The 19,700-nt window shown below is 40.2% G+C and overlaps 1 long non-coding RNA gene across 1 annotated transcript; it reads right to left on the reverse strand.

Moving 5' to 3' along the window:
• Positions 1-12,035: 12,035 nt before the first annotated feature.
• On the reverse strand, positions 12,036-18,072 carry LOC110261447 (uncharacterized). Its single transcript, XR_014808664.1, has 2 exons — positions 14,329-18,072; positions 12,036-12,885 (listed from the first exon to the last, which is right to left on the reverse strand). It is a non-coding gene; the product is annotated as an uncharacterized LOC110261447 (long non-coding RNA).
• Between the last annotated feature and the right edge of the window lie 1,628 nt (positions 18,073-19,700).

The raw sequence follows: 19,700 nt of genomic DNA on the forward strand, positions 1-19,700 counted from the left end.
ATACCCAAAACAAAAAATGTAAAACATGATGTGAAAAACAGTAATTATGGTGAAAGGGAAGCAAAAATGCAGATTTGTTAAAATGCATTTGAAATTAAGAGATTGGTAATTTAAAATAATGTCATATATTTAGAGAATGCTATATAGTGAACATCATGATAACTATAAACCAAAAATCTATAATAGACGCACAGACAGAAAAGAGAAAGGAATCCAAAAGTAACAGTAAAGATAGTCATTAAATCATAAGGGAAGAGAACAAAAGTAGAAAGAGACAAAAAGGACTATAAAAACAACTTAAAAACAATTAACAAAATGGAAATAAGTACATATCTATCATTAAATGTACATGGACTAAACGCTCCAAACAAACAAAAAAAAATAGAGTGGTTGATAGAAACAAAAAGAAGACCCTACCTACATGAGCTCACCTCAGATCTAAGGACACACACAGACTGAAAGTGAGGGGATGGAAACAGGTATCCCAGGCAAATGGAAATCAAAAGAAAGCCAGAGTAGCAATACTTAGATAAAATATACTTAAAAACAAAGACTAACACGGGACAAAGCAAGCTATCACATGACAGTCAAAGGATCCATCCAACAAGAAGATATAATAATTGTTAATATATATAATGCCAACATAGGACCACCTAAATACAAATATTAACAGGCAAAAAGGAAGAAAATGACATTCGTCGAGGATTTTAACACCACACTTACATCAGTAGACAGATTCTCCAGATAGAAAGTCAAAAAGGAAACAGAGGTTTATATGATACATTAGATCAAATGAACTTAATTGATATTTATAGAGCAGTCCATCCAAAAGCAGTGGAATACACATTATTTTCAAGTGCACATATAACATTCTCCAGGATATTTCACATGCTAAGCCAAAAAACAAGCCTCAGCAAATTTATGAAAATTAAAAGCAAATCAAGGATCTTTTCTGAACATAACACTATGAGACTAGATATCAACTACAAGAAAAAATATTGCAAAAAAATATAAACAAGTGGAGGCTAAACAATATGCTACTAAACAACCAATGGATCACTGGGGACATTTTAAAATATACCCGGAGACAAATGAAAATAAAAATACAACAATCTAAAATCTATGGGACATAGCAAAACTCTTCTAAGAGGGAAGTTTATAATGATACAAGCCTTCCTTAGCAAACATGAAAAATCTCAAATAAACAACCTAACTTTACACCTAAGGAACTAGAAAAGGAAGAACAAACAAAATCCAAAATTAGTAGAAGAAAAGAAATCACAAATTATAGGGCATAAATAAATAGGAACAATAGAAAAGATAAGTGAAAGTAAGAGCTGATTCTTTAAAGAGAAAGAAAATTGATAAACCATTAGCCAGATCCATGAAGAAAAAAAGAGGGCCCACATCCATAAAATCAGAAATTAAAAAGGAGAAGTTATAGCCAATATCACAGAAATACAAAGAATCATAAGAAACTACTTGAGAAACTCTGTAGCAATAAAATGGATAACTGAAAAGGAATGAGCAAGTTCATAGAAATATACAATCTCCCAAGACTGAACCAGGAAGAAATATAAAATTTGAACAGACAAGTTACCAGTAATAAAATTGAATCAGTAATTAAAAAAAAAAACAACTCCCAACAAGCAAAAGGGCCCCAAGACATCACAGGCGAACTCTACCAAACATTTAGAGAAGAATTAACACGTATCCTTCTCGAACTATTGCAAAATATTGCAGAGGAAGGAACATTTCCAAACTCATTCTCTGAGGCCACTACCACACTGATACCAAAAACAGACAAAGATCTCACACACAAAGAGAAAATTACAAGCCAATATCACTGATGAACATAGATCCAAAAATCTTCAACAAAATATTAGCAAACCAACTCCAATAATTCATTAAAAAGATCATACATCATGATCACATGGGATTTATCCCAGAGATACAAGGATGATTTAATATCACAAATCAACCAATGCAATATACCACATTAACAAATCGAAGAATAAAAAGCATATGATAATCCTAGTAGATACAGAAAAAGCTTTAGATAAAATTCACCATCCATTTCTGATATAAAAAAAAAAACTCTCCAGAAAGTGGGCACAGAGGAAACATACTTCAATATAATATAGGTCATATATGATAAACCCACAGCTAACATCATACTCAGTGGTGAAAAGCTTGAAGGCATTCCTAAGATGAGGAATAGGACAATAACGTCCACTCTTGCCACTGTTATTCAACATAGTTTTGGAAGTCCTAGCCACAGTAATTGGAGAAGACATTTGCAGATGACATGATAGAAAATCCTAAAGATGCTACCAGAACACTACTAGAGTTCATCACTGAATTCCGTAAAGTTGCAGATGCAAAATTAATGTAAAGAAATCTGTTGCATGTTAATACACGGACAACAAACTTTTAGAAGGAGAAATTAAGGAAACAATCCCATTTACCCTTGCATCAGAAAGAATAAAATACTGAGGGATAATTCTAACTAAGGAAGTAAAAAACCTACATTGGGAAACTATCAGACATTGATGGAAGAGACAGAAGATGATGCAAATAGATGGAAAGATATACTGTATTTATGGACTAGAGGAATTAATATTGTTAAATAGCCTATGCCCAAGGCAATCTACAGATTTAATACTATCTCTATGAAATATCGAGGGCATTTTTCACATAACTAGAATAAATAATTTAAAAATTTGTATGGAAGCACAAAAGGCTCCAAAATAAAAACAATCCTGAGGAAGAAGAATGGAACTGGAGGAGTCATACCTCATGACTTCAGAATATACCACAAAGCTATAGTAATTAAAACGGTATGGTACTGGAACAAAAAATTATGTTCCACATAATTAGTGGAACAGAATAGAGAGCTCAGAAATAAACCCACAAACTTTCATTCAATTAACCTATGACAAATGAGGCAAGAACACACAACGGGGAAAAGACATTCAAAAGCAGTGCTGAAAACTGGGCAGCCGCAAGTAAAATAATGAAATTAGAATATTTTCTCACACTATATACAAAAGTAAACTCAAAATGGATTAAATATAAAACCATAAAACTCTTAGAAGAAAACTTAGTGGAATATACTCTTATTTTCTCTTTTTATAGCAGCACATGTGGCATATGGAAGTTCCTGGGCTTGGGGTAGAATTGGAGCTGCAGCTACAGGACTATGCCACAGCCACAGCAATCAATGCTGGATCCAAGCTACATATGTGACCTACACTGCAGCTTGTGGAAATGTCACATCCTTAACCCACTGAGCAAGGCCAAGGATCAAACCCACATCCTCATGGACACTATGTTGGGTTCTTAACCTGCTGAACTACATTGGGAACTCCCTAGTGGAATATTCTTTGACATAAATCATAGTATTTTGGGGGATATGTCTCTCAATACCAAGGAAACAAAAGCAAAAATAAATAAATGGGACCTAGTTAAATGTAAAAGCTTTTACACAGCAAAGGAAACCATTGAAAAAACAAAAAGACCACCTACTGAATTGGAGAAGATATTTGAAAATGATGCAACTGAAAAGGCTGAATTTCCAAATATACAAACAACTCATACAGACCAATATAAAAAAAAAAAAACCTCAATCAAAAAAAAAAAAAAAAAGGCGGAAGACCTGAATAAACATTTCTCTAAAGAAGACCTACAGATGGCTGACAGGCACATGAAAAAATGCTCAACACTGCTAATTATTAGAGAAATGCAAATCAAAACTACAATGAAGTACCATCTCACACTGGTCAGAATGGCCATCATCAAAAAGTCTACAAATAAATGCTGGAAAGGGTGTGGAGAAAAGAGAACACTCCTACACAGTTGGTCAGAATGTAAATTGGTACAGCTACTATGGAGGTTTCTCAAAAAATTAAAAATAGAGTTACCATTTGATCCAGCAGTCCCACTCCTGGGCATATATCTGGAAAAGACAAAAACCCTAATTTGAAAAGATACACCCCAATGTCCATAGCAGCACCATATACAATAGCCAAGACATAGAAGCAACCTGAATGTCCACTGATAGGTGGGTGGATAAAGAAGATGTGGTGTATACATGCAATGGAATATTACTTAGCTATAAAAAGAATGAAATAAGGCCATTTGCAGCAACATGGGTGGACCTAGGGCTTATCATATTAAGTGAAGTAAGTTAGACAGAGAAAGGAAAATATTATATGATACCACTTATATGTGGAATCTAAAAAAAATGATACAAATGAAGTTTTTTACAAAACAGAAATAGACTCACAGACATAGAAAGCAAACTTATGGTTACCAAAAGGGAAAAAGGTGGATGAATAAATTCAAAGTTTGGGATTAGCAGATCCACACTACTGTATATAAAATAGATCAACAACTAGAACTTACTGTATAGCACAGGGACGATAAATAAATGAAGTGGACATATTTTACAAGATATTCAATATCTTGTAATAACCTATGATGGAATAGAAGCTGAAAAGTGATTTATATATATTACATACATATAAACTGAAACTAATACAACGCTATAACTCAATTAAAAAAATGGAATATTACCCAGCTATAGAGAGAATTAAATTTTGCCACTGTGACAACATAAATGGACACCATAATACTCTGATTAGTGAAATAAGTCAAAGAAAGACAAATACTGTAGGTTATCACTTATTTGAGGAATCTAAAAATGGAAAAAACAAATGAATATAATAAAAAAAGAAACAGACTCAGATGTAGAGAAGAAACTAGTGGGGAGAGGGAACTGGTGAGGGGGCAAGGTGAGTAGGAGATTAAGAGGTACAAACTACTAGATATAAAATAAATATGTTACAAGTATATATTGTACAGGCCAGAGAATATAGCCAATATTTTATAGTATCTTTAAATGGGGAATAACCCATAAAAATTCTGTCGCTATGTTGTACACTTGAAATTAATATTATAAATCAAATATAGCTTAAAAAAGTAACATAAAAATTTTAAAGAAAATTTATAGTGACAGCATGACTGTAAAATTTAAAAATGCTTTGTCTTGGAGTTCCCTTCTTGGCTCAGCAGTTAATGAATCTTATTAGCATCCATGAGGACGCAGGTTTGATCCCTGGCCTTGATCAGTGGCTTAAGGATCTGGCATTGCCGTGACCTGTGGTGTAGGCCGGCAACTACAGCTCCGATTTGACCTCTAGCCTGGGAACCTCCATATGCTGTTGGTGTGGCCCTAAAAAAAAAAAAAAAAAAAAAAAAAAAAAAATGCTGTATCTCAAAAACTTAACTAGAAATGGAGATGATATGCTCTGGAAAACTGTGTTAAATGACTTAGGATTCATATGGAAAAATTAAAGCTGCTTACTTTTTTTTTTTTTTTTTTTTTTTGTCTTTTGCTTTTTCTAGGGCCACTTCTGTGGCATATGGAGGTTCCCAGGCTAGGCGTCTACTTGGAGCTGTAGCCACTGGCCTATACCAGAGCCACAGCAATGCGGGATCCAAGCCATGTCTGCAACCTACACCATAGCTCATGGCAACGCCAGATCCTTAACCCACTGAGCAAGGCCAGGGATCGAACCCACAACCTCATGGTTCCTAGTCAGATTCGTTAACCACTGAGCCACGACGGGAACTCCAAAACTGCTTACATTTTAAAATTTAACTATTTAACTATTTAAATTTAAAAAGTCATTGGGAGTTCCCTTGTGGTGCAGGGGGTTAAGTAGCCAGCATTGTCACTGCAGCAGCCTGGGTTGCTGCCATGGTGTGGGTTCTATCCCTGCCCTAGGAATTTCCACATGCCGCAGGTGCAGCCAAAAAAAAAAAAAAAAACCAAACAAAAAAAACCCAAACCACAATTAACAAATCCTTCCTCAAAGCCTTGCATACCCCTTCTAGATGCTGTCCTTTCTTATGCTTCAGAGCCAATTAATATTTGTTAACATTTATTATGCTTATTTCCTCACCTCCCGCTTACAATTCTACTCTCTTTAGTGTGGCTCCCACCTCCATTACTCCCTGAAATCAGTCTTCTCTAAGACAGGTGATACCCTCCACGTTTTCTTCCCACTGAACCTCCTTGCAACACTCTTTCCCTGGGCTTCTGATGGGCCCATCATGCATGAATCTTCGGCAGGACTTGAACTGAATATAAGGGGTGTTATGAATGCTGCTTGTTATCGAAGGAAAAGTAAAGACAGGGCAATTCATCGTTCCTTTGCTTTCAGTCCTTCTTTACTCAGTAAGACCAAGGTGAATAGTGTTGGTAGATTATGTGTGTATCATGAGGTGAAATAAAGCCGATTAAGTTAGTTTTGTGCAGTGTTTCTACTGTTCCAGTAAGAACAAAATACACACTCGTGTGTGAGCTATGAAACATGAACAGGGTAATTTTAGTGATTTCTCATATATGAGTTAAATGTTCTTAAATTTGCATTTAAAACTGCCATTGCACAATATAAAGATGAATGGTAAATTCATGCTAATAATTTAAATATTTAACATTTTCTTATCTGAATGATATTAAATAACAAAAGTACTATGGCAAGTCAAGAGAGAGACCTCAGAAGAAGGGAAAAAGCATAATGTTTTTAGGACCTTTAACAGCACCTTAGTCCTGCTTTTTGAACAAGGGACCTTGCATTTTTATTTTGCACTGGGCCTGGCAAATTACGCAGCTGGCCCTGTTCACAGCCTTGACTCACTAAAATGTAGCTTTTTTATATGTCAGTCTGAGTTCTGACTCTGAGTCCCTATTCTGCCTAATGCAAAAACTTGTTTGTTCCCATTCAAGGGAAATTCAGTCCAATTCAGTAATTTGTCATGTTATGCCCAAAACACAGTTAATTCTGGATTCTACCCATTCTAGAGTGGCATCCTTTGTCCTCTTAGGTTGGCATTTGAGCATAGAGGATAGGAGGTTTCTGGGTGGTTTTTATTGTTGGCACCTGCTGCTGATGTCAGTCTTTCTTTATTTGCGTCTATATCCACTGCATTTGATGAGATAACGACAAGTAATTGAGGCTCTTTTCCAAGTTCTTGACTGATTTCACTCATTTAATCTGCATAAAAATCCTATTAGGTAGGAATTTTTATTACACTCATTTTCTAGGTGAGAAACCCAAGGCACAGAGAGGTTAGGCAAACTGCCCAAGGCCACACAGCTAGGAAGTAGCTGAGTGAATAAATGAATTGTGAGGCATTCAGACAATGGAAAATTTTTCATTGTTAAAAAGAAATGAGCTATCAAGCCATGAAAAGACATCATCAAATTGAAATGCATATTTCTAAGTGAAAGAACCCAATCTGAAAAGGCTACATACGGCATGATTCCAACTGTATTAAATTTTGGAGAAGGCAAAACTATGAATATAGTAAAATAATCAACAGTGGCCAGGGGTTAGTGGGGAGGGAGGGATGAACAGGTGGAGCAAAGAGGATTTTTAGGGCAGTGAAGTTATTCTGTATGATTCTATAATGGTGGATACATGTCATTATACATTTGTCCAAACCCTCAGAATTTATAACACTAAGAGTGAACCCTAATGTGAACTATGGACTCTGGATGATAATTATGTGTCAGTGTAGGTTCATTGATTTGAACAAATGTACTGCCTTTTTTTTTTTTTTTTTTTTTTTTTTTTTTTTTTTTTTTACTTTTTGTCTTTTTAAGGCCACACCTGCAGCATATGGAGGTTCCCAGACTAGGAGTCGAATTGGAGCTGTGGTCGTCAGCATACACTACAGCCACAGCAATGAGGGATCCTTAACCCACTGAGCTAGGCCAGAGACTGAACCTGCAACCTCATAGTTCCTAGTCAGAGTCGTTTCTGCTGTGCCACGATGGGAACTCCCGGTTTGTTTTTTTTGTTATTTTTGTTTTTTGGTGTTTTTTTTTTGGCTGTACCTGTGGCACACAAAAGTTTTTTCAGGCCAGGGATTGAACCTGCATCCTCATGGATGTTAGTCAGGTTCATTAACCACTGAGCCACATCGGGTACTCTCAAAGGTACCACTTTGGCGAAGGATGTTGATAATTAGGGAGGTGATGCATGTATGGGGGTAGTGGGTAAATAGGAAATCTGTGTATCTTCTATTCAGTTTTTTTCTGTGAACCTAAAACTGCTCTAAAAATGAGGTGGGGAGGAATGGACTCGGGGTTTGGGATTGGCGTATGCACATTGTGATATATGGAATGACTGGCCAATGGGGACCTACTGTATAGTCCAGAGAATTCTACCCAATATTCTGTGATAATCTATGTGGAGAAAAAAATCTGAAAGAGAATGGATGTGTGTATATGTATAACTGCATCACTTTGTTGTACAGCAGAAATTATCACAACATTGTAAATCAGCTATACTTCAATAAAACTTTAAAAATAAAAATACATATTTATATAACATACTATGTTAATAAATGCATTTAAATTCATGATTTTTTTTGGGGGGGGGAGATTGTTCCTTTTATTATCAAGTACTGCCCTTCTTTCACTCATCACTTTTAGTCCCCAATTTTATTTTATGTAACATATATTTTTAAAATTTTGCTACGCAGGCTTTTAAAAACTACTCTTTATATTAATTAGAATTAGGTTCAGCTGCAAAAAACTGAGCCCAAAATAACAGTAACCTAAGCGAGACAGATTTTTTTCTCTCCTCCCTGGAAGTCCTGAGAGAGGCAGCCCAGGGCTGAAATGTGGCTCTTTCACAGGTCCTTGTGGACCTACGTGTTCCAGTCTTGCTACCCGAGCATCCATACAGCATGGCTCTCCTCCTCGTGGCCCTCTGTGGAACTAGAAGCCTCCGCAGCCTAATCTAATAAGGAGCCCTCACTCTGGCAGTAAGAACATCCCTCTGCGGGACACCTTTCTGTGGGCTCTTCACTGTTTCAGCTGTAGCTTTCCAACTTTCTGCCTCGAATGTCCCAACCCAACAGGTTTTCACCTCCATTGAAACTTTCCATCACACTGATTGATTATCCTCTTCAGCTGACAGGTCAGCCCGCTCCCCCGACTCCCCATGAGCATACAACGGAATCGTTATCTTTTCTGTTTCCCATCTTCTCTTGATCCCAACTCTCTTTCTTCTCCTTGCTTCAACTACTAGTCCACTTATGTACTCATTTTTGCATCAGAAATTCTTGAAAAAGTAGCAGTTCTCCTTGTCTCCAATTCCCTCTCCTCCCATACTCCTTCCAAGATGCTCCATGCAGGCTTTGTCCCAGGTCACCACTGACACCTCTTTCACGTGGCTAAATCCAGCAGAGGACTCACCGTCCTAACTGCTAGGAGATCGGGATCCTCTGGGGCCAGAAATGGAGCCTTCCCCACGGGGCCAGCAAGGAGTAGGCCTGCCTGGCCCTCTTGCACATATCACCATTCATCCCACCAGGATCATTTGGTTTCATTGACCTCAAATATTACTGAAACTGACATCACTTATGACTTGAACCTGGCCAGAACCCAGATTGGGACTTGAACCCACTCCTTTTACATTAGAATCACGCACCTGGTGTCTGGACTTACCTAGGTTCATGTTCTTAGTGCCTCGGTGCAGAAGGAATTCAGCAAGAGACAAAGCAATAGGCAGTAGATAGATTTATTAAGATAGGACACTTGTGAGAGATGCAAGTGAGTAGGAAAGAAGGCTCTAGCCTGAGGAGTAGGTGGGCTACAGTTTTATAATCCAAGGGAAGTGGGGGGGGGGAAGACCACCTCTTCCTCTTTCTTTGAGTAGATGTCAGGCTTACATCATTAGCTCCTCCTTCGTAACCGGTAAGAGAGTATTTGACCCTGTGAGGTCAAACTAGGACTGTCATGGCGCTTATTCAAATCAGCAGAGGTGACATATGCTAAAATATGTTGCATCATCTCAGGTTTCTGGATAACGAGGGTCTCCTACTTTGGAAAATCATCTTTGCCTCACACTCCTTTCCTTGGTCCTAAGGGTCATTGTCTTGCTGAATTTGAATGCAGGCCTCTTGTTATCACCTGAGGCCTATCTCAGGCTTTTGTTTATGGTTTTATAGTTAAGTAAGCCTGCTTCATTCTGATGGCTTCCTTGAGTGATTATAAACTTACAGTGGCCTCCCAAAGTTCCCTAATTTCCTTCTCAATCTCTGGTCCCCTACTGGGACTCTTACAACTACCTGTGTAACTATCCTACTTCATCCCTATCATTACCAGTTAAATATTTTAGAAGTTACATGGCAGGGTCTGTGTTTCTGGGTGCCCCCAGGTCTGCGTGTATATAGATCATCGTTGGTGTACTCATGTGTCATTCTCCCCCCAGAAAAAAGCACACACTGATGCAAGCATTTCAGGAAGTCCGACCTCATCAGAGGCTTCCGCTCCAACCCAGGTGATAGGATCAAGGCTGAGCTGCGGATGGAGAGTCCGGAAGATGGGACAGAAAGACTAATCATTACCATCAATCCATCTCACAGACAGTGCAAAAATTTACGAGAGCTTAACACATTCAGATCCCGTGCATTTGGAACTTGAAATAATCGGAGAATGAGAATTGAGAGCTTCTATTTTCAGGCTCTATCCTTTAAAAGCATTCATCAAGTAAAACAATAGTTATCCAGCTGGGCCCACTTCAATCCCACTCTTTATCTTAGTCAGTCCCAACCGAGATGCTGAGAGGCTGGGTCTGTGTTTGAGCTCCGTTTGACCACTTTCTTCCAATAATTAATGGATTCAAGCTACCCAGTGTTTTACCCCAGGGCTTCTAATTTGCCTCTAATAGCTGGGGCTATGTGATTTATCCTAGGTCAATTTTCTCTATAATGTTTTCAAAGGGGGCAGAATAGTTGGTTATTAAGGTCCTTGGGGCACCCCGACAGAAGATAAACTTGTGATGGAAGGAGGCCATTCACTGGCACTAAGATGTTATTCCAGGCAACTGCTATGAACGTCAGCAATCTCACCACCAAGTTGGCTCTGGAAGCAAGTTACCTCCCATCCCTATTTTACACCTGGGTGAATTTCAAATATAAGGTGTTCCCCTACTCGCTGGTTCTTATAAACCTCAGCAATTACTAACAGGTAACACTGGGTTCCTAGTTTCTACCTTTGCTTTCTGTGCCATGATGATTAAAGGGTCCTGATATGAAGCAGGCTTTGTAGGAATTTCATCCAACCGTGAACATACAGAAAAAAAAATCCACTTTTCCATTAGACTCAAATTTGAGGGGTTTTTTTGGCTTTTTTTTTTTTTTTTTTTTTTTTTTTTTTTTTTTTTGAGGGCCGCACAGGCAGCACATGGAGGTTCCTAGGCTAGGGGTCGAATCCGAGCTATAGCTGCCGGCCTACACCACCACCACAGCAATGTGGTATCTGAGCTGCACCTGCAACCTATACCAGAGCTCATGGCAATGCTGGATCCTTAACCCACTGAGCGGTGCTAGGGATAGAACCCACATCTTCATGGATTCTAGTCAGATTTGTTTTGGCTGAGCCATGATGGGAAGTCCCTAGACTCAAATTTTAGTTATCAAATAAATCATATTAAAGGTACATTATGAAGAGACCAATAATCAAAACCAACTTTTTCTAGAAGAGCCTTTCTCAACTTTTTTGTGCTATTTCCCTCCTAGGGAAATTTCTGTTGAATTTTCTGAATTACCCTTCTCCTCATAAAATTTTAATATCACAGATTTTTTAAAAAAAGAATGTGGGGAGGTCCCCTCGTGGCGCAGTGGTTAATGAATCCAACTAGGAACCATGAGGTTGCAGGTATGGTCCCTGCCCTTGCTCAGTGGGTTAACGATCCGGCGTTGCCGTGAGCTGTGGTGTAGGTTGCAGACGCGGCTCGGATCCAGCGTTGCTGTGGCTCTGGCGTAGGCCGGTGGCTACAGCTCTGATTCGACCCCTAGCCTGGGAATCTCCATATGCCACAGGAGCGGCCCAAGAAATAGCAAAAAAAAAAAAAAAATAAATAAAAAAATAAAAAAATAAAAAAGAATGTGTATATATGTATGTATGTATAACTGAATCATTTTGCCGTATAGGAGAAATTAACACAACATTGTAAAACAACTATATTTCAATAAAATAAATTAAAAATATAATATCACAGATAAACACGCAAACTGTTTATGTACTGTGGTCTTTTGGAGTGCCACGAACTATTTTAACATCAAGATTTTATCACCCTCATTTGAGAATACATGTTCTAGAAGAATTGGCTAAGAATTTAAGAAACCAGGAAAAAAAATTATTTTACATGACATCATCATTTTTCGTCCATAGTTCCCATTTCTTCATCTAGCATCTGGAATGCAATTGGCATTGCCACTCCCTTCTTTGGCAAAGTCTCTGCTACATTTGGCCCTCTGGGTGATTGGCTAGGCTGGTGTGGTCTGGAGCCCCTTTGCAGAGTAGGGGCCAGGGCTACTCTCAGGGTGCTTGTAACAGCTTCTTCTCAGGTCTGTGCTCACTCATCTCCACCTTGAGATCCTGCCAGCCACCTTGGTTTGTCAAATTTACTTGACATACTACCAGTTTAAAAATGTGGTAGTTGATTGGAGGTTGAGGTTAAATCCAACATGACGGAGAATGTTTTCTGTATGAACTGGGGCAATAAAGTCTCTTCAGGAAAAAGCCTGAACTGGCACATACTCCAAGGCAATTTCCTTTAGGGATGCTCTCAGCCAGTCTAGTTACTTCTAACTCTAAAGTTGAGCTAATCCAGCAGAAGAGCTCTGGTGGTCAGCCTAGAGAGGAACCAGTCCAAAGAGGATGGGGAGGCTGCAGCGACTGAACAGAGATGTAGCAAAGACAAAATAAAGCCCGTCAATTGCGTATGTATTTTGAATGTCTTAAGGGGAGATTTACATTTCACTGCCAGAGTTTGAAAACTGAAAAGTGAGGGTGACCTAGAAAACCAAGAAACAAAACCAAGGCAATTGTTAACTTGAGACAAACCCAGAAGTTGTATAATAACGTTAATTATAAATATGTAGTTCTAATAATGTTAATATTGAGTACTGATGTTAGCCTGGGTATATTTTTATACCCAGTATTTTCGGTTCCTAATCTCTTCCTCCAGGAATCCTTGGATACTATTTAGCCCTTGCTAATGTTTCTCATACAGAAATTATGTAGACTGGCCATTTGTTCCTACTACCACTTGATGAGTCACCATGATCTTTGAATGAATGTCATCATTGAGAGAGAATCCTCATCAAAGGCTTTCTCTCCTAAAGGTGAGCTTTCCTCAAACCAAAAATCCAAAAATACATCCACCCCAGAACAGCGAATCAGCCCGTGAAGAGGGACAGCGATGCCCAGGGCTGAGATACAGGATGGTGTCCCTGAGAGTGACCAATGTCTGGATGTGAACAGCCCTGAAACTTCCAGATTTGGAAGGTGGAATCTCTTGCAGTAAGAATGGTACCATTGGGCAGGGGTGAAGTGGTGAGCTGTTCTCTCATTTGGTTATTATTTTTGCCTCACCCACAGCATGTAGAAGTTCCCAGGGATTGAACCCATACCACAGTTGTAACCAGAGCCACAGCAGTGACAACACTGGATCCTTAACCCAATGCACCACCAGGGAACTCCTCATCTGGATTATTTTTGACTGGAGCTTTAGGATCCTGAAAGAATCATCTCAATATTCTCTTATCGCATTTATAGTTTCCCATGTTGCTGCTGTAACATTTTACTGAAATCATGGCAGCTAAGAACAACACACATTATGGTTCTGGAGGTCAAAATCTGTGGTCAGTTTCACTATGCTAAAGTCAAAGTGTTGTCAGGGCTGTGACCCTTCTGGAGGCTGTGGGGAAGAATCCTTGCCTTTCTAGTGTCCAAGGACCACCCATGTTCCTTGGCTGATGGCTTTCTTTCATCTTCAAAGCCAGTGAATGCAGCACTCTGACCACTGCTTCTGTTCTTACATTTCTTTCTCTCCCACTGACACTCCTGCCTCCCTCCTATAAGGACCCATGTGACAACACTGGGTCCATCCTCCTGGATTATCCAGCAAAATCGCCCCAATTTACAATCCTTCACTTGATCACATCTGCAAGTCCCTTTTGCCCTGTGAGGTAATGTACTCTCTGGTCTGGTGGATTAAGATGTGGACATCTTTGAAGTGTCATCATTCTACCTGCCACACTAGGTGGCCAGGTATGAGTCTGGTAGGTGGTGGTGGGGTTGTTGAAAAGGGTGGCATCAAATGGGGGGCTGTGACCACAACCCTCTCATTCCACGCCTAGAAAAAACACTCAAGATGACCTTGGCTCAGGGCTTCCTTCACAGCCTCTCTCCCAAACAGCTCTAGCCCAGGTATTTGGATGCCATTCATGACCTACCTGTGTCCTCACCTGACCCACCAGGGAGGTTTGTTGAGACTTGCAGTTTCACCATCTCTGCAGATCTGCAGTTGTCCAAATAAACTTCTGGAGCTGTGCCTCAGCCTGTCAGCATGCTGTAGAGAGTCCTGGAGAGTGGCCTGGACGATAGACATTTAATTTGACAGCTGCCTGGTGACACTCTCTCCTTTTGAACCCCCAGCCCCCAAGCTTGCATTTACTATGGGTTGTTGAGTTAATAGCCCCATTCTCCTACTGCTGGACTGCTTGACCTCAGGGCATCGTGTGTGGTCCATGCTAGATCCTCCTCATCCCCAGGAAAGCCTCTGTGTGCCCAGGGCACTTGGCCCCACACCGGGAAGGCAACGATCCACAGGGGAAGAGAACCATGAAACCTTCCTTGCTTACCTTACCCACCTCCTCCCCTTGCCGGCTTTTGTTTCCTTGCCCTCATTTTGGCCTTGGAGTCATATCGCCTCACGGTAGACCAATAGAGGGGCCCATGATGCCAGGAGAAATGTTATATTTGACATCTTTAAAGCCCCAGGGTGTTGAGAAGTTTCAAAATTCCTGTGGCTGGCATCTCTGCCACTGGATATATTGCAGTCCTGGAAAAGAATTTCTGAGAGCTTCTGCGGTGGGGAGGAGACTTGCCCTTGAGTAAAATCTGAATATTACATAATGCACTGGATGGTTTTATTTCTGAATTTGATTCTGACTGTGCTCTATGGGCTTTCAGAGTGATCGAAAAACAAAAAACAAAAAACAAACTCCCTGAGTTTTCAAAAGATATGGGAAGAATTTCTCCCCCTGAATCCATTTAAAGGGATAGTAGAAAACAAAACGAATTGCATTTTTGATTACATGCCACAAGTCAGACTTGTCTTGCTCAACACACCCAATACACAAATTTCCTTTGTCAGGGCTCCGTGTGAATAAATTTCAAGGGGTCATCAACAAACAGTTCACTTACCTGCAGACTCACTAAATATTCTCTAACATAGTGTTTCTATTAACATCCCTTTAACATGTTCCCAATTTATGCCTGTTGGGAAATGTACTGGCAACCTATTTCAAGTGATCTCCCCTTCTCCATAGCATCCCCATTCGAGGCCACTTGATCACTTTAATGGGGGATAGGGGATAGATTTGGAACTGGAAGGATTTCCTCCTTGGGGAACAATTGGCCAGTGTGGGGGCCCCGACCATCTGGGTCCAGTACAGAAGCAGCTTTCTTCCCAGAGGAATGCTGAGCACAGAGACACCCTGACCCGCGCTGTTCCTGTTCTTGTTAGGATCCTCTGTTCCAGAGCCCTGAAACGGGACCTGCAGGTCAGCTCTGTTCTATGGTTGCTGACCGGAGCCTGGGTCCCTGTGGCAGCTTTGCATTTTCAGACTGGGCCCTATTTCCTTTCACCCATCTCAGCCTGGGTCACCAGCAAAGGAGCAGGAAAGTTTCTGTGTATGTGATGCTTTGGGGAGTGGGCAGAGGGAGCAGGACCAGGGAAGGCATCTCTTCTTTGGCGAGCCCTGCTGTGTGTGAGGCTCTGTGGCTGTGCTGGGACTTTACACACTCATGTACTTTCACTGAATGTTCTCAGAAACCTTTGAGGTAGGTGTTACTATCCCCACTTTGTAAGGAGACTAAAATTCTCTACCTCCAGGCACCCAGCAGGAAACAGATGGTATACTGGCGGGGGGGGGGGGGGGGGCGGTGTTAATTGAAGAGAATTTAAGGAGTGGAGGATTTACAGAGGTGTGAACAGAGTGAAAGGAACTAACAGCAATGGCGAAACCACGGGGGATTAGCGACAGCTGGGAGCCATTTTCACTCCTAGGTCTAAAGGGATCAGGGAAGGAGAGATTCACCCAGATTGAGTGAGCTAGAGTCAGGAGAGGGTCGGAGGGTCAAAACACTGCACGACAACAGGGCAGAGAAGTAGGGGGTGGGGGCCTTGATACTCTGCTCTCTCTTCTTCCCCTGCTCCCACGCACTGGGCTCTCCCCATTGTTTTCTGTTGGCCAAACCCAACTAGAAGCCAGAGGGCAGAGATGCCTGGATGATGCAGTCTAGAGAGGTCAGTCTTGTGAAGACCAGCCAGCCCATGTTCTGAAAGATTAAATGATTCCACCAAAAGTCCTATTCTGAAATTTCAACCTTGGTCCTCCTGAATCCTGAACACCCCACTGTTGTCCTTCTGCTGTCTACATCACCAAGAAGAACAGCTGGAAATTGGAGGGAAAGATAGACATGGAAATGAAATTTCAACTCGTAGACCAGCACGTCCAAAGTATAATCCAGAGAACACTAGACTTTTGTCACCAAGAAGTTTGACAAAAGCTTTATTTCACACCCCTTGGTTGGAGCTCTAAAGTGTGTATTAGCATATGGAAAACTCTGAGAAGTAATTAAACCCAACTAATTTTCACCCTTTTCCCCCCAGCTTAATTGATCATGATAACTTTTTTGTTCATACAACACAATCACATTACACAGACTGTATTCTTGGAAATACACTTGAGGAGGCATCGATGTAAGATAAATGTGGCTGCTGTGGCGGGGGGGGGGGGGATGGATTTGAAGAGGGCAGTGTGGGACACAGGCAGACCAAACAGAAGACTCCTCCAGTGATGTAAGAGATGAGAAGGGCTTGAACTGAGAAGCTGCAAGAGGAAGGAGAGAAGAGCAGGTTTCTTTTTGGTGATTGGGATGAATGGTGATATCATCCACTTGGAGGAAAAATCAGACAGGAGCTGCAGGATGTTCAGGCTTGGTTGAGATACACAGAGCATAATGTGATTTGGGATAAACAGATGTTTAGGTTGGAAATTGGCATGTGAGATTAGGGTTTTGGAGAATGACTGCTACTCAAGGCACACATTCAGAAACCATCAATATATGGGTGACTCTTGAAGACAGGGGCATGGTTGACATACCCCAGGCTAAGGAAGTAGCAGAGGGTCTAACTTGGCTTCAGGGTATGAGGGAACCTCTTGAAATGACTTAAAATATTGTGTATTCATGGATATAGGGTTTTTTTTTTTTTTTTTCCAGGGAAGAGTGTCCCATAGCTTTCAACATATTTTTCAAAAGTGTTCTTGAAAAAGGAAAGTTTAAGAACCACTAGTGGGACTTCCCTGGTGGCTCAGCAGGTTAAGGATCTGGTGTTGTCACTGCTGTGGGTTGGTCCCTGGCCCCAGAACTTCTGCATGCTGTGGATACAGACCAAAAAAAAAAAGAAGACGTTGAATTAAAAAAAAAATACTGGTGTAGGCTGAGAAGAAAGGAGATTTATATTTAAGGTGGAGTCTGAAGGAGAGTCATCCAAGAGGTCTGACCCCTTTCAGCTAGAGTGGTGAGGGCAATGCAGGGTGCAAGAGGCTGTGGGACACACAGGGGCTGCAGGACCCATAATAGCAGGAAAGATCCAGAATTTCTTATAATTGGAGAGGTCCGGTATGATTAGGTCTACAGATTATGCCTGGAATTTGCCAGTTAGGAGCTTATTAGTGGCCTTATCAAGAGGAGTGTCAGAAGGGTACTGCATGGGTGAAAATATAGAGGGTGGAATAGTTAGTGACGTGGATGAAAGTAGAGGATAAGGGAAGAGACAAACTTCTTCAAAATGCTTGTGCCCAAGGCAGGACTAAGAATGTTGTTTTGGTTTGAGTTTGAGAGCAGTTTGGTAATTAGGGCCCACCCCTGAAGATACTGCTGTAAAAGGAAAACTGGAACCCACATCCTGAAAGACAAAACAATCCTTTGCATGAATAATAAATGTAACACATGGAACCCATCAACACACACACACAGAGCTAGTGGCCATAGAGAGAGTAGGTTGCACACAACAAGGATGAATGTTCCAAGTCAGAGTCAGGAAGACTGCTTTTAATGTGAGCAGCTGGGTGAATGGTAGTGAATTTTACAGGATGCGGATGAGCAGGTTGGGGGTGGAAAGCACAAATTCCATTCTGGATATCTTTTTTTTTTTTTTAAACTTGATTGAGTTTATTTTTTTCTCAATAAAGAGAGGCAATTGACATTTAATATTGTGTAAGGTTAAGGTGTGCAATATGATGATTTGACATGTCGTATATGTTGCAAAATGACTACTGCAATAATGTGAACACATCCATCACCTCATGTAGTTACCTCTGTGTGTGTGTGTGTGCGTGTGTGTGTAAAATCTACTCTTAGCAACTTTCAAGTATTGCTAACTAGAGTCACCATGCTGTATATTACGTCCCCAGAACTTATTTTTCTTACAATGAACATTTGTACCTTTGACCACTTTTACCTCCTTTCCTCCCACCCCTAACCTCAACAACCAGCAATTTATTGTTTCTATGATTTCAGATTTTTTAAGATTCCACATATAAGTGAGAACATATGCTACTTTTTTTTTTCTGTCTGACATTTCACTTAGCATAATGCCTTCAAGTTTCAATCCGTGTTGTAGCAAATAGCAAGGTTTCCTTCTTTTTATGGTTGAATAATGTCCCATTGTGTGTGTGTGTATTTATCAATCACATTTCTTCATCTATTCATCCATTGGTGAACACTTAGGTTGTTTCCATAGCTTGACTATTGTAATAATGCTGCAATGAACATGGGGGTATAGATATTTCTTTGAAATGGTGATTTCATTTCCTTTGGGTATAAATTCAAGAAGTTGGAGGATTGCTGGATCATATGGTACTTCTATTTTAATTTCTTGAGGAACCTCCATACTGGTGCCATTTATATTCCTACCAATGACAGACAACAGCACATCCTCAGCATTCACATCCACATCCTCAACAGCACATATCTCTTGTCTCTTTGATAACAGCCATTCTAACAAGTGTGAGGTGATAGCTCATTGTGGTTTTGATTTGTGTTTTCCTGATGATTAGTGCTAATGAGCATCTTTACTTGTACTTGTTGATATCTGTATGTCTTCTTTGGAAAAATGTCTATTCCAGTCCTTTGCCATTTTTAATAAAATCATCATTATTATTATTTTTTTACTATTCAGTTATATGAGTTCCTCATATTTCTGGGTATGAACCCCTTATTAGAAATAATGCATTTTGCAAATATTTTATCCCATTGCATAGGTTGCCTTTTTGTTTTGTGGATCATTTCTCTTGCTGTGCAGCTTTTAAGTTTGATGGAATCTCATTTATTTATTTGGGATCTGTTGTTTGTGTGGATATCTTAAATTATGTTAGTTTCAGGGGCCTATTAAATGTCCGGGGTGGGGGGTTGTCAATTTAGACAAAGATCTTAAGCTCAAGGAGAAGATAGGGCTGGAGATAAAATTTAAGAGTTATCACCTTTGGATGGCATTTGAGCCATGGGCCTGGATGAGATCACCTTGAGAATGAGT

Source organism: Sus scrofa, chromosome 6 (assembly GCF_054392235.1).
Source record: "Sus scrofa isolate SSC_HxYL_T2T_F1_AM1 chromosome 6, Sscrofa_HxYL_maternal_Yorkshire_Landrace_v2.0, whole genome shotgun sequence".
NCBI lineage: Eukaryota > Metazoa > Chordata > Mammalia > Artiodactyla > Suidae > Sus > Sus scrofa.